General features: G+C 45.5%; 1 long non-coding RNA gene across 33 annotated transcripts in view; it reads left to right on the top strand.

The window, feature by feature from the left end:
- Positions 1 to 11277, top strand: part of LOC107318221 (uncharacterized) — a 228877-nt gene extending 217600 nt beyond the window's left edge. For 9 of the 33 annotated variants that reach the window (XR_014933302.1, XR_014933298.1, XR_014933295.1 and 6 more), the window contains 5 exons: positions 61 to 196; positions 3708 to 3775; positions 5205 to 5278; positions 7860 to 8002; positions 9711 to 11277. This is a non-coding gene — a long non-coding RNA (uncharacterized LOC107318221). Of the gene's footprint in view, positions 1 to 60; positions 197 to 2471; positions 2734 to 3707; positions 3776 to 5204; positions 8003 to 9710 lie in introns of all 33 variants that reach the window. The other 24 variants (XR_014933290.1, XR_004308314.2, XR_004308312.2 and 21 more) reach the window with 8 other exon arrangements.
- The last annotated feature ends 1125 nt before the right edge of the window (positions 11278 to 12402 follow it).

Here is a 12402-nt window from a genome sequence, read left to right as displayed (position 1 = left end):
CCACTTGTGACCACAGGCAGATATTAGAAGTGCTAAATCAATTGAACATTGCTTTTCCAGAAGCCGAAATGTTTTCAGCCAAACCGATTTCTTGCCATCAGCTTTGGATGCTGTAGCTGGAACCAGAGCAGCCCGAGTAGAGAAGTAAACAATTAAAACATTTACATGTTTGCTTCTTGATAGACATCTCTACGAGGTAGGTTTTAACGTTCCTTTTTTTTTTTCCCCTCTTAATTTTTTTTTTTTCCCCGTGGTAAGAAGGATAAGCTTGGAGTGCCCAGTCACCGTGGTAACTGCCACAAAAATTCTCCTGAAGTTTGAAGGGGTCAGCGCACGGGGTCAACAACTCTGGCCTCTCCCCGCGCCGGGGCTGCAGGCTCCGTCCCGCGGCCGGGCCGTAGCGCGGGCTCAGCGCTGGGAGGTGGGCCGCTCCCGCTCTGATATAAATTTTTTGAGTCAGTTCACGGCCTGGGCTCTCCAGGTGGCCTCCAAAATCGATCGTGACCTCGTGACCCTGTCTAACGGAGGCATAGCATCCAACCTAAGTAAGGATTTAGGCAGGAGCGACAGCTTTCCGCTGAGTGTTATTGGGGACAGTGCAAACAGTTTTGGAAGCGAGGAGGTAGGTATGAGGAGCCGAGGTCATTAAAGGCATATTAAAAAACAATTTTAAACATCCTCGTTAGTGGAAAGTTTGTATTAGCATTAACCATTCCTCAAATAAACTGTTCTGTCTAAGAGCCTTTCTTTCTCCCTAACATCGTCAAATCGAGCACAAACACAGGAAAAATGAGCACTTTATATATTCCAAACCAAACTCATATTTTGATTTTTAACTTATAAACCAAGGTGGCTGACGTGTGGTGAGACGGGCTCCTGGGAAGCATACTTTTGCTTTAATATCCTAGAACCCGGAAATGGTTTATTAAGCAATATGTTTATTTTAGGGAGGAATATCTCTAATGCATGCGTTCTTTTTATATTCAAGGAGCTCTTAATTGGTGTAAATTTATTTTTAAACTGGGAAATTAAGTCACACTCAGAATGGAATGAAAGTAGGAGAGTTTCACAGGCTTCCTTTGCTGATCTGTAATTCAAATGGACAAGCCACAGCTTTGGGTGTACATGTTTTTGCAGAAGAAAATTTTCATCTTGCTAAAAGAGAATAGAGAAAATTACATTTTTCCTGTAAGATTTTAAGCAACAAACTGTTGGGGTGAGTAGAAGGGTAGGCTGCTGCAGAAGTCTGATTTTGTTAAAACAAATCTATAAACTTGTCCTCTGAGCAAGAGGATTTGCTGTCCTGGTTGATTACCACCCCTGCAAGCTCCCAGCTCTGCACACCGTGCCCACAATCACAGTCACCAGGTGAGTAAGTGGAACTGCATGCAGGAGCAAAGTCCAGTCTCCAAGGAGGAAAATGCTCTCAAACTCTGAGTGACTTTAAAACTGCTCTGAAGGAAGAAAATTGCATTAATGTTTGTTCCCAGTCTTGGAAAAATTACACAAACTTATCCCAGTGGGAATCCTGCCCAAAGACTTCCTGTGCTCCCTGTGCTAAATGGCATCACCCTGCCAGGCAGTGCCATCCACTGCAACAGGGAGAGACTCTCACTTGGACTGCGGTAAAGCCTGGCTCTGCACAAAGCCCAGAACCAGGGCCGCCTGTTGTCTGAGGTTCTGCTTCTTAGGGCTGCCATAATCTGCCCATAGGGGTTATCTGAAGAACAGGATATGAATTGGTACTAATAGGAGGGGCAGAACTGTGCCCTAAATAATGTGAGGCCCAGACCTACGCACGCAGTATTAGTGGCAAGATTCGCTCTAATTCCATCCTCACTATGGCCCATAGTTTGTTGCCGTTGGTTTTTGATAGAACTGTACTAAAACCAATTTATTTGCATTAGCAAGCATGTTGGTTCAGGGAAGTGCCCTCTATGACTAAGCTTGGCAAGGCAGAGCTCACAGTCCTTGATGAGGATCAGCATCAGCGAATTTGCTTCGTTTTCAGAAAAAAGCATTTAAAAATAGGAACTGTGAGCAGCTGCAAGGTGAATCCTCAGTGGTGTCAAAAGCAACTGCAGAATTTTTAGCAGTTTTGTTTTGTTTTTTTTTTTAAAATATATATTCATGTCTCCTTTGTCAAGTGAGCATACAGTGTCCCAGTTCCACTGGACAAGCAGGCTGGATGATCCAACCATCTAAAGCAGAGGATCCAACCATTGCACTGAAACTGGACAAAATTCCCCCAGACTTTCTCAAAAGACTTGGGAGAAGGAATCATTAGCAGAGGGAGCGACAAGGGGGTCTCAAGACCTTTTACTTGCTGCAGATTCTTTTGAGTTGAACGTTACAGATCCTGTCCAATTTATAATCAACTGCAGGTCTACAGATGCTGCCTGATACAGGCCCCTGGGTTTGCATCTTTTGTAACTCTTTGCCTTTTTTTTTTAATCGTTCATCTCATACAGCTGGGATGTGGTGTGTGTTGGCGGTTGCTGCACTGGGATTGCTCATCTTCCTTGGCCCCTTCAGATCTGGGAAGTTCTCACTCCCAATCATTTGATTCCATGAAATACCTTCTGAAGTGCAGGCTGCTTTCATTTGAACAGAACGATATACATGAATGGGCTTAACACAGCGTTAGAGACGAGCGGTCGGAATCAGCAAGGGCTCTGGGCTGGTGGTTCCCAGCCTCTATCATATGGATCACTGCTAATCCATGGGGCCTTGGTGAGTTTGCTGCAGGTGGTCTGTGGAGCTGTATTAAATAATAACGCTCATGGTCTTCAATTAAAATTTTGATGAGAAGAGTGTGTGGCAGCCCGCACTTAAGTCTGAGAGCTGAGAGTGATCTGCTGGCCTGAAAGGTCTGAGGATGTCTGCTTTGCAGGACTGTGTCTCAGCCTGTGGTCCATCAGGCAGCAGAAAATGTTTTCAGATTAATTACATGTGCGGCAAATGAGCGTGCTTTCTCACTCAGGCAAGCGAGCAAGCAAAAGAAAAACAAAACAGCAAAAAACAAAGCACTTCAAAACAAAATGAGGAAAAGAAATGCTATAAATTAACATTGAAGCCTGAGCCTGGCTGGTGCTTGTTTCTATCTGAAAACCACATTTCCAGTGCTGCTGAGTGGGAAGTGCTGCTCAGCCCAGAGCAGGGCTGGAGAAGCTCTGTGCTCACTGGAGGAAGTACTGAGGGCAAATGGGCAGCCGGGCTGACAGGTGTGCTGCCAGGAGGTGCCGAACAAGTGCTGTGCTTCCCTCTCCTTTTCTTCGCCTCTCCTCTCTGCTTAAAGTGTCTGCGTGGCTGGTGTGCAGAGGAAAAGTCAAACTAATTCTGATGCTTTTCCCTATTCTGGGCAGACTAAGTCAGAGAAAGCACTTAGGGCAGCCTCTGCAGAAGGGTTACGATGTAGGTTGATACTTTAGGAGCTATAGGAAGTTCTTAATCCTTCACTGCCCAAGGGACTGTCATTTATAGACCTGCTATTGTTTCATCTTTTATAAGGATGTTTCCTTACATTAAGGCTCCAAGAGCAACCAGACTTGGCCATTGTTCACCGCTGTTTCAGCTTGTGGCTTAATGCACATCTAATATTTTGCTTCTGCTTTCACTACTCCCCTACACAGACTGTACCTACACACTGGTTTAGGTGACATCATTCTGAAAATATTCATTCCTGTATTTCTTTTCTTTTTGTTTAGGTTGGGTGTTTCTTTTTCTCCCGGTTTGTCGGCACATCTTGATCTTGCATTAGCCTCATTTATTACAGGTAACGTGGTAGAACATGAGGAACTGTATGTGTTTAGTTGCTCATCTCATGTTTAGAACAGCCACAAAAACACACTTCGTTCTTATAACAGAAACAAGTTAGTGCTAAATTTCTACCAGGTCAAAAGCTTTATTTATAATCTAAATTAAAGTATATCTTACCATATAATGGGAATGAAGTTGGCCATGCAAACGAAATGGAAGTGCAGATTATTTTGGTTTTGTACAATTTTGCTTAAGATTAGCTGAAATAAAGGCGGGTGATCTGGTGACAGGTCTGCCTTCCTGCTCTGCCTTGTGTGTGTTTCAGACCTTCACTGGAGCTCAGCACAGTGTCTATAAAATAACAATAATTTCACAAAGCACTTTTTCATGCCTGAAAGTTTTGCTGTCTGCGTTCACTGGTGGGCAGAGCACACAGGAACATGTAATGCGCTCCTTCCTGATGTCAAGTTGCGCCCTGCTTAGCAGTTCCTCTTGCTGTTTAGTTGCTCGTGTAGTTTCCAGTTATGTAACCCATCTCGTTTTGTGAATATGTGAATTTAACAGCTGTCATTGTCAGCAGTGCTGGTGTGGTTTCTTTTTTTTCTTTTTTTTTTTTTTTTTTTTGGCAAGCTGGCATTACTCATCAGTCTCATGGCAGTTTTGTTTGAAAAATGCTTGTGCTAGAAAAAGTGGATTTATCAGCTCAGCACTGTATGGTGCTAGCATGCAGCACAACAAAAGACAAGTGCTCATTTCAGTAACGCTTGCAGCATTTCATGGGGCCCCCAAATAGGCTGAACAAGGCTTCTCTGGCAGCTAAACCGAAGTACAGTGGGAAACTGTTAAAGTGGCAGTGTCACTGCCTGGAAAATGGCCTCTCCCATCAGAGATTGCTGCTTTCTGTGTTGTTTATTTGTTTGCTTAAGAACTATTTACTGCAGTAGGATTTATTTATTTATTAAACATTGTAGAGCAGGACACCAAGAAGTGCTTTTTTATCGTTGTTTTGTGGAGCACAGACCAAGCTGTCAGTCTGTCCTCAAAGTGTCTCTGTCATACGAGGGAAAATAAGACGCTTGTGGCTTTTACAAGTAATGCTATAAAGTCAGTCCTGTTGCAGCCCTTCAAGGAGATCTCATTCCCTGTTTAAAGCAGTTTCTTTCAGAATGTTTGCTGCACTTCCAGTGTCTTTCAGAGCTACTCTTCCAGAATGCAAATACAACTTGAGTAGTGTTCTGTATTTAATTGAATGTGTCAGGTTGTTAAAATCATATTTTAAAAGCAGTATTACATACTGCAAATGTGTCAAACCCTTTGTTCGCAGACATTTAAAACAAATGCATTTTCCAGTATTTATTTATTCTGTCTGATTGCATTCCATACAGATGGGGAAGATAAACAAGTGAGTTCCATTTTGGCTTATAAATTGTATTTTAATTTTTCAGGCAAGATTCTACGGAGCCTGAGTGACTTCAGAAGGAGAAACTTATTAGAAGAAATCTTTGCCAGTATCCATATAGTAAGTTCACCTCCCATGTGTGCTTGTGCCCCATACAGTGCTGGGCTGCATGGGAGGAATGGGCGCATGCGGTTTGATCTCATTTCGCTTGCCATGGAAAGGGACAGCTGCAGCAAGCTGCCTGCTTTCAGAAGTATCAGCTGCCAGGCAGCCTGTAACACCTCAGACAGAGGTGCAGGGACCTCTCCATAAGTGCAAGCTGGCCTGAGGCCATACCTGCACATGCAAGGTGCAGATCCTTTGGTGATTAACCCATCAGGACTTATGCTTGTCTGAGGACAGCTGAAGCTGGTAAGATGTTTGCCTTGCAGTACCCAGAAAGCTGGATACCTCTTGGAGTGGTTCTGAATGGTTGCACACAAATTGGAGATACTGGTGTCCTGCCAGACCCAGCAGCAATAACACAGCAAGATCCCTCAGGGAAGCAAGGAAGTTGTTCAGCACTTCCTCAGCAAGAGCAAACCTGAAAGCCATTGAGGGGCAGGCTGGGAAACCAAGCATGGCTCAAGACCTCTCATCACTGACACTCCCATGCTTCTGTCTCGGGCTGCTGGAGAGTGGCGTGTCCTTCATGACTCACCATACTCTCACAGTTGTAGCTCATCTTCTGGTGCCTGGCTGAGCACAGAGGGCCAGTTATGCTGCAGGACCTCAGTGTAAGATGTCATCACAACAAACAATTGGAAAGGCCAAGGGAGGCTGAAATCTGTGGCTGTGAAGATGGGGGTGGCTGTTTCACTATGAGATGAGGAGGAAATATTTCTCCTACACCTACCGCAGCCAGACTGCAGTTGTTGAGTTGAGTGACAAGGAAATGGGAGCCTGGGATGTCTCAGCACAAGCTTCCCTAAGCCTTGACTTGATGGGTGAGCACCTGAACACAGCCAGAGCCTGTTACATTAAAGGCTTTATAAAAGCAACAGTGCCAGGCTAACATCCACCTCCCACGTTACCGGCAGCCCCGGCAGGTGTAACGCGATCCGGCAGCCGCAGCTAGCAGATAAACAAACGGCCTTTCTGCACAGGTTGCACCTCTCCCAGCGGGGAATTGGGTTGGATGTTGTGCTAGGTCAGTGAGCTGCTATGGAGAGAGCTGTGACAACGGACAATCTCGTGTGGCTATTGTCCTTTTACTGCATTGGATTTTCTCTCAACATCTAAGGCAAGGCAGCAGAAAAACTGTTGGGGAAAGTTGGCCTCCTGCTGGATTTCCTATGGCCAGAGAAAAAACCTTCGCTTCAGTGCTGCCAGGCCAGCCAGCGGCTGAGGTAATAACGATGCATTCCCAGTAGAATGGCCTGCACTTTTTATGCCACATTGGGCCTGGTGGTGTGTGGGCACACTGCTCCTCATCACACCAAAATGGCGTCCGCCTGGTACTGCCCCACAGCATGTGGGCACACCCAACCACACCAAAATGGTGTCCATCCTGCACTATTCTGCATCTTAAGGGCACTCCACAACAGAATTGTGGCTGTCCAGCACTGTCCTGTATTGTGTGGAACTCAACACCAAAATGGCGTCCATCCTGTGCTGTCCCTCAGTGTGTGGCATTCCACACCAAAATGGCGTCCATCCTGTGCTGTTCCTCAGTGTGTGGCATTCCACACCAAAATAGTGTCTGTCCTGCACTGCCTTGCAACTTGTGAGCATGCCACAGCAAAACTGTGGGTGTATGGCAGTGCTTCTGCAGTGTATGGGCACACCACACTTAAATGGTGGCTGTCCAGCATTGCACCAAAGCATTTGGCACACCACATTAAAATGGCGGCCATCCAGTGATGCTCCCCTGTCCCTTCACCCCATGGGATCCCATTCTGTCCCCAAAGCTTCCCCCTTCCCTGCCCTTGCTGCTGTTCCTCATGAGTTATGATAACATATAAGCAGATTAGAGAATTCTTATCGGAATGAGTTGAACACAATGCGACGTTTAACTCTTAATGACAGCCACCTCTGACTGAGTGACACATTATAAATTATGTTTGAACTGGGTTGCTTTTTTCAGAGGCAGATATCCCCCTGCCACCCAGCCAGCCCTGCAAAGTTGCACTTGTGGCCTTAATCCCACTTGGATGTGTGCCCCACTGCCTCCACTCTCCGTCACTCGGGTGCTTTAGTGTTCTTGAACAAGTGAACAATCTTTGTTTCTGTACCTTATTAGGCCAGAGACCATAGCAGCAAGCGATGGCATCAGCAGGCCCCGCAGGCAGGATTCTCTGCAGACACAGCCAACCTCCAACAAACCCCTTTTTATCCTCCTGTTTCTAGGAAGAATTATGATGGTGGTGCCCTGCTGTTGATCAGTGAAATCTGTGGTGGGCCTAGAGATAAGTCCTGTAAGTGTGGTGTACTGTAAAACAGCGGCTCCCATTCATTAGTGGCTTGTGTGTAATAAACCACCCAACGGAGGGGGTTGGGGAAGAGAGGGAAAGAGCAGCTGCAGTGTGCAGGAACAAACAACACAACTCATTCTTGGGAGCCAAAACTTTCTAATTTGCTGCTGGGCTGCTGGGAGCACTCAAATTCTTTCTGATAATGTGCTCGTGCCCTCGGTGTCTCTCCCTGCGTTTCTGCTCTCCAGAATCTGGAATAGTTTCACTCCGAACAACAAACGTGGATGCTGCTGAACCGGGAGGAGGAGGGGAATTCAGCCACCCAGTGTTTGCAGACTCCAGCGCAGCAAAGTGGTGGACTCGAGGCAAGTTCTGCCATGGAATGGCTGCTGTATGTATCTGCTTGTGCAGTGGGTAAACAAAGCATCACATGGGCTGCAGGCTGAGCACGAGGCACGTGGCTGACCTATACATGTATGAGGCATGCAGGAGGGACAGCATATTCCAAATGTTAGAGCCTGGTGGGATATTCAGGAACTTCCCTCAAAAAACACAAACAAACAATGCAAACCTCATATTGATTACAACTGAAAAATTATTTGGCTTGAACTCTCCTGTTTTTCCACAAGTTTCATGAGTATTTACATATTTCTACATTGCCTTGCATTGGAAACAACTTGTAAGTATGTTCATCAAAATGTCACTCAATTATAATGTAACTCATTGCACCTGTTTGAACCTCAGTAGTTACTAATTGTAACCGTGGATTTACAGCTGTGGCTGTGCTGGTGCTCAGCCTCAGACCTGAGTGCCCATAGGACATTTCAAACTAGAAATTAAAATCACTGCATGTGTTTCAGAGCTGCTCTCATAGACCAAACCTTTATGTTAAAGCTCGTACTGTCATGAGAACGGGAAATTAATTTTGGACTGATGCTGCTCAGAAGGACCATTATACCCTTGCAGGATCACAGTGACTGCTTTTTCAGTGATGTGCCAGGCTGTGATGGTGCTTGGACTGTCTCCTAACATTTCTATAGACAAGAGATACTTAAACAGCAACTCAAGGCTTGGGCCAAACTGCAAGTACTCTTTATATAGACAGGCAAAGTGTCAGACACAAAGTTTTCCACTTCAGTGCAGGAGATCCGCTTGCTTTCTCTTCCCTGACCTGGAGACCTGAGCCAGGCTTTGTCTGAGACTTAACCCTTCAATGAGAGGTGCCTCCCTGAGCTGTCCTTTGGCCACAGTACCTAGTGGGTGGAGGCATGAATCCCCCAGTCAGACCTGGCTAAGTCCTGTGCTAGACCTGGACACAAACCCATTCTAGCGAAGATTTAGGTAGTGAAGGGACTGAAACTGGTTGCTTACCTGCCTAGCTGCACAGGGCCAGCATGAGGCCCAGCCCTGCAAGTTCTGCTTGTAGCATTTTGGTATTTTTGACAAAGTCATTTGGCATTTTGATTATCCCATGGGACAAACAGTGGGGCAATCTAAAAATAATAAATAGCCTTCCTGCACAAATTCCCTGAATCATTAGAAACTGATGCTTTGTGAGTTTGCTGGGAATCTGTTACTGCTCTTATATTTTCATAGTCTAACCATTGTTGGACAGAGGTAAACATGAGTAACCCAGTTTTGTTCTTACACTTGGGACAGTGGAAATAGCTGAGAAGCCCTAAAGTTTTTGTACCTAACCAGATGAAACTGGGGGAAATGAAGTATTTCATAGTAAACTGAGGCAAAATATGCCATAGTGATCTACAAGGCAGTCTAATTATTTTGGGGTCAAAGATGTCTAATGCTGAATAATTAAATGTCTCAACCTGTTTTTCTTTTAGAAAGGGTGAATGAGTGATACTCATCCATCAGCTGGATCCAAACCATTACAAAAACTGTCCTAGAAATAGGATGAGAAATAGACCAGAAAGTCAGAACTCAGGCTTGCAAATAACATAAGGTGTTGTGACCTGTTGTTCACTAATATGTGTGAAAGAGGGGCTATGTGTTACTTGTCTTTTGCTGTTGATGGTGTGCCCAATGTTATACAATAGATGTTTGAACAGTATCACCTTCTGTTCTGCCTCCTTCACCTACAGGAGCGGCTCTGGTGGCGAAGGGGCAGCGTGAGGCACTTCCCGCAGTGTCCATCCAGCACCTGAGACCTCAGGCAGCAGCACGTCTGTATTCTGTGCCATACCCACAGCCCTGGAACCATGCAAGGAGAACAAAGTTTGTTCTAAATGTGAATTTAATGTGCTTTCAGATTTGACAGCCTCTTTTAAAAGGAAATGTTTAAGTTGAACGAAAGGCACATTTGCCTCTCCAAATAAATGGAATTATGGTTCAAAGATCTGACTTAATCCTGAGGCTCTTGCACTGTGCAGTAAGTAGGAAAGAAAGGGGATTGCTCCAAGGAGCAGGGGTTAGCAGGATCAGGGGCTGTTTTATATCATCTCATTTTCCTTCTGGTATTTAATATACTTTCTTCTCAACTTGTGCTGGCTGGTTGTAAAAAGACCCGGTAGTGTCATACATTAACTAATGGCAAATAAACTACTAATTGAAACTAATGAAGGATGGTACAGGGAGTTCCCATCCAGCTTCCCTGCTAGGAAAATTTGATTACTGTTAAGCAAACAAAAATGCCATTCTTCCAGATGTATTCTCTCATATGGTTTTGTCCTTTTTCAGTTCATTTCAGGACTTCTCTCAAATGAATTTTACTTTCTATAACTATTTGCTCTTTTTCTACTTAAAAAGAAGTGTATACAGCTGTGTTTTAAAATCAACACTGACATTTCAGTGATTTGAAGGAAGATGTTTACACAGTAACAGTGCCACCTAGATTCATTGTATCTCTCCAGACAGAAGTTCTGACCAGATAAAATTAAAATATGTATGTGATGTTTTTTGTGTGTTTTAATGACATCTGTATGTTTCTAGTTATGATTTTGGTGCCTGCCCCCACGTTACCTGGCTGGTTAAGGAAAGTGGGATCAATATTCTTACTTCTCCAATGTGTCAGTTTGTTCATTAACCTCAGTGCAGCTGGCTGAAATCAATGTTTTGTCTTTGAGGTATTTCTTTTTCTGCTAAAGCCCCGAGGTACCACGTATTCCAGGCAGTGGCTGCATCTACGGGACATGGTAACATGGAGAGGAGCCTGGGCAGGAGGAGCACTGTGCTTAAAGGGAGCCTTCAAGAGGAGTCTCCAGCAAGGATTAAAATGAAGAATGAATGATTTTTTTTTGTGGCAAAGTTTCCTTCATAGACTGCAAAAATCTGTGTACAGAGGTTTGGATAAAGAGAGTTTTACAAGCTTGATTTTGGGCTAAAACCTCTTGTGTGGAAAAAAAAACCCAACGAACACACCCTAAAGAAATCGTCAGAGATGAGACAGTCCTGCTGGTACAGTCTACCTGGCAGCACTGCATGCACTGCTGTGGTGTGGCCCTGGGAGGGAGTTTTGACCATGGCCTTCCTTCTGCTGAGGTGGAGCTTTGTGTCCTGGGCGCTCCGGGGCTGCTGCTCGCTGCTGGTGTGGGCTGCTGGGTTATAGTGCAGTGTAACTGCATGACCCGCTGCTATACACACCGCTGGGAAATCAGCTTTTGTGACAGGGAACAGACCTCAATTTCCTACAATAAACCTATTATTAAAATATTCCCTTCTTTTCTCCCTACTTTCCCCAAGCCAAGCTACAAGCTTCTCTAAGTGTGTGGAGGCAGCAGGGCTCACCTTCCTACTTTGTTTATATGATGGCTGCCAAAATAAACGTGGATGGAGGGACCCAAGCTGTCCAGAGGCCTCAGAGAGCTCTTGGCCCCCTGGGGGCTGTCACTGTGTTTGGGGAGACACAAGGACACGAGCAGGTGTCCGCAGGGCTGAGGGTGCATGGTGCTGAGACTCTGTCCTTGCGAGCATTCGTGCATGGCTCAGTGTCTTGTCCATGCACTCTGGGACTCACTGTGCTCTGGAGAATGTTCAGTGGCTGTAGAACGTCTGGCCCCAGAGCATCCCTCACTCTGGGACTTCTGTGCACCCAGCCCCAGTACACAGCATTGTATTTGAGTTCATTTTTAGATGAGTTTGGTCCCCAAAGCACCTCATGTGATGTGCCACTGCCAAATATGGGACAAGAGTGGATGAGGGATTGCTGCGCTGCAGACCTATGGCCCTGGAAGTGAGGATGGTGAGCAGCAAAAGAAGGGAAGTAGGGTGTTGCACCTGTGTGATGGGTAATTGCAAGGCCCGAGTGAGGCCATATCAGCCTTTGTCCCAGGGACTCAAACACTGCCTTTCAGCACACATATCCTTTTTCTTCTTAAAGAAATGTATTTGGTTTTGCTCAGCCACGTGCTGCTCCATCCCAGCACAAAGCACAACACAATGCACAGCCCTGCACAGCGCCTGCCTGGGGGAATTTGGGGCATTTCACAGCTTTCAGGCGCAGGAACAAATTGTGAAGTACGGCGTTGCATCCATGTGTGAACACACACGCAGCCACCAGCAGCTGATGCTGCACACTAATCACTCTTATAAATGCCTCTAATTAGACTCATAAATACCTCTAACTTTCCTGCAGGGAGCAAAATGCCCGATGGGCTTCGTGTAAAATCTGAGAGGAAAAAAAGAGTTAAAAAGATGAGTAAATGTGTTTTTAAACCTGGCAAGTCCTAGAGCGGTGCTCTTGAAAATCCAACAGGAATCCTAAATTGCGGAGCCCTGCACCCCCCGGAGCCGCAGCGTGGGCAGATTGGGGGCGAGCAGCCAGGGGAGGGGCTGCAG

The sequence above is a fragment of the Coturnix japonica genome, chromosome 12 (genome assembly GCF_054131305.1).
Source record: "Coturnix japonica strain WE chromosome 12, WE-NBRP24, whole genome shotgun sequence".
Taxonomy (NCBI): Eukaryota; Metazoa; Chordata; class Aves; order Galliformes; family Phasianidae; genus Coturnix; species Coturnix japonica.
This window is presented reverse-complemented; position numbering and strand designations above follow the sequence as displayed.